The sequence below is a fragment of the Tiliqua scincoides genome, chromosome 7, assembly GCF_035046505.1.
Source record: "Tiliqua scincoides isolate rTilSci1 chromosome 7, rTilSci1.hap2, whole genome shotgun sequence".
Lineage (NCBI taxonomy): Eukaryota > Metazoa > Chordata > Lepidosauria > Squamata > Scincidae > Tiliqua > Tiliqua scincoides.
This window is the reverse complement of record NC_089827.1, coordinates 53267600-53270252: the sequence shown is the minus strand read 5'-3', so window position 1 is coordinate 53270252 and position 2653 is coordinate 53267600. Positions and strand designations below refer to the sequence as shown.

Below are 2653 nucleotides of genomic sequence, written 5' to 3'. Positions count from 1 at the left end.
TCAGCACACAGCTGCTCCCCTCCTTTTGTCCTCACAACAACCCTGTGAGGTGAGGCTGAGAGAAAGTGACTGGCCCAAGGTCACCCAGGAAGCTTCGTGGCTGAGGGGGGATTTGAACCTTCTTGAACCTATATTCTGAAATAAATTGTGTGGCCATAGTAACCACAGATCAGAAAATCAACAGGAGGTTCTCAAGCTAAGGGTACGTGCAAATCCATAGCTGTCTATTGTCTCTGCATATTTTTTTATGCAGAGTGAGCGCAGAGCTGCAATCCTATACATACTTTCCTCAGAGTAAGCCCCATTGAACACAATGGCACTTACTACTGAGTAAACATACATACAATTGTACCTCAACTCCTTGAAATCTCCACTACTTTGCAGATGGCCCATTAGTTGTCTGCTCATGTGGAATTAAGCTGGAAGGACTAGTTTGTACCTGGATAGTTTAGGCCTCTGAATCCACATGCGCTTGCTGGTATAACCATAGCTGGTGTGGTCACCTGTGCCCAGAGCAATCAAACTTCTAATGCATTTGATGGTCATCAGAGATTCCACCTCAGCTGTCGTCTTACTTCTCTTTTTGAGACTAGGCTTCATAGGCCCACCGCATCTCCAAGCCAATTTGTCAGGCCTGAAAATGCACAATGTTCTGCAGTCTTCCTGCCCGGTTATAAATATAAGAGAACAGCAGCTTGAAGCTTCACAGTGAGTTGTTGCTAAGCAATAGCAAAGGGTTAGCTTTGTATCCAGGAATGCTATGAGACCTGAGAACGCGGGAAAGGGAGATAAGGAGGGGGATTGCTGTAGGAATAGTCCTGGTTTGTGAGGTGGATGAATAATTCAGATTCTTTTGGAAACACATTACTTTTTCGTAAGCCAACAATGAATTAAGCCTGCCATTGTGCTTCCCAATTATCTAACTTTTGGAGGCCCTTCTGGAATCCCTCCCAACCATCCCGAGCTTTGTCTAACCTCATAATTGCGTGTTGTCTGCACATTTCCCAGGTACTGGAGTGAGGGGCAAGGGAGGCAGATTTAGATTCAATGTCACTGTGGACGGCATAATGAAAATCTCCATTCTAGTTGCCAGACAGACACAAACCAAATATTAGGCAAGAAAGGGGGGAAAAAGCACTCTTGTATAAATCATTGCTACACCTTTACTGGGAATACAGTTTTCCGGTCCGACCAACCTGGCCTTCATTCCCTTGCCCTGCCAAAAGAAAGGAGAACTCAGAAATGGAATGTCAGAGACAGACAATAAAAATGATTACGGGCACTTGAAGAGTCCTGGAAGAGGTGAGACTGAAAAGATTAGGGCTGTTTAGATTAGTGAGGAGACATAAGATGGGCATAAAAATAATCAATGGTGCTGAAAAGCCAGGTTAGGTATGCCCTCTCATATAACAGAAAGAAAGCAAAGGAACATCTAGTGAAAATCAGCTACCTATTTAAAGGGAGGAGAAGAGGTTGCATTTGGATGGAGCACTTCGGTGGGTGTTACTGATAAAAGGAAGAACTCGGTGTCATTGCGATTTAGACACTGAACCAAGATGGGAAATCCCACAAGATTGGGATGTCCCAATTAGGTATCCGATGGCCTAGACCCTGGATCCTGCAGTCTGTTACCAAAATACCCAGGAGTTAAGGATTAATAATCCAAACCAGAGCGCCACTTGAGCTGACCAAGACCCCTTATGCAAACATGCTGACAGCAACTGTTACCCTGCACATGCCCAATCTCATCTGATCTTGGAAGCTAAGCAGGGTCAGGCCTGGTTAGTACTTGGATGGGAGACCGCCTGGGAATACTGGGTGCTGTAGGCTTATAACATAGTCTTTCGAGACTGAAGGTTGACAACCATCTGTAAGGCACATTTGTGCTGACTTGAGAGTTAGCTGGGCTGGTGCAGAGGCCTGTGCTGACTTGCCTGCACTGGATCCTGTTCCTGCCCCAGCTGGAGCAGGTAGGTTTGTGCTAGGCAGTGGAGGGGGTGGGAGAAGGTGGGAGGAGGGCGTTCCAGGGTGGGGAGTTGGTGTTTCTGTGCAGGATGAGTGTGGAACAGGGGAAAGGATCAGGTTGGGGTGTGTGTGTTTGGCAGCGCACGCCATAGCCTAACCCCCACTTCTAGGCCTCAGAGCCCTACATGGGATACTCAGATTTGTGTTGGCTAAATAACCAGCACAGATCTGAGTAGCCCCATAGGGCAGGCTGGGGCGTTACACAGGGTAAGGGGAAAAAAGTCCCCTTACCCCAAAGTTATCTCCAGTCTGCTCCTAATGCATAAGATATGGCACAGGCCACTGCAGCCTGGCTGTACTGGCCAAATTAGGATTGCGCCCTAAACTGTATAAAGATTAATTTGCTATTCTGGTGCACTCAGCACTATTGTAGTACACCGGTGCTGTGCTAATGGTAACAGAGGGGATTTTTTCTCCTTCTCCAGTGCCCCATGGGCCATTCAGAACCACCACAGGTTGACACAATCCTATGTAGATCTTCCAAATTTCTCTCATTTTGAAGTGTTTGGAGGCAGTTTGCTTAGTAGAGACAGTATAATACTTTGAAGAAGTAATGTGTTTCATAGGATGCTGTTCATCCTTTTGTTGCAGGGACTGTACCACCTGCATTACTCCAGAGTTCATGCCA

At 46.6% G+C, this 2653-nt stretch overlaps 1 pseudogene; it reads left to right on the top strand.

Annotated features, from left to right (window-relative positions):
• The first annotated feature begins 1710 nt into the window (after positions 1–1710).
• On the top strand, positions 1711–1830 carry LOC136657988 (5S ribosomal RNA; annotated as a pseudogene).
• The last annotated feature ends 823 nt before the right edge of the window (positions 1831–2653 follow it).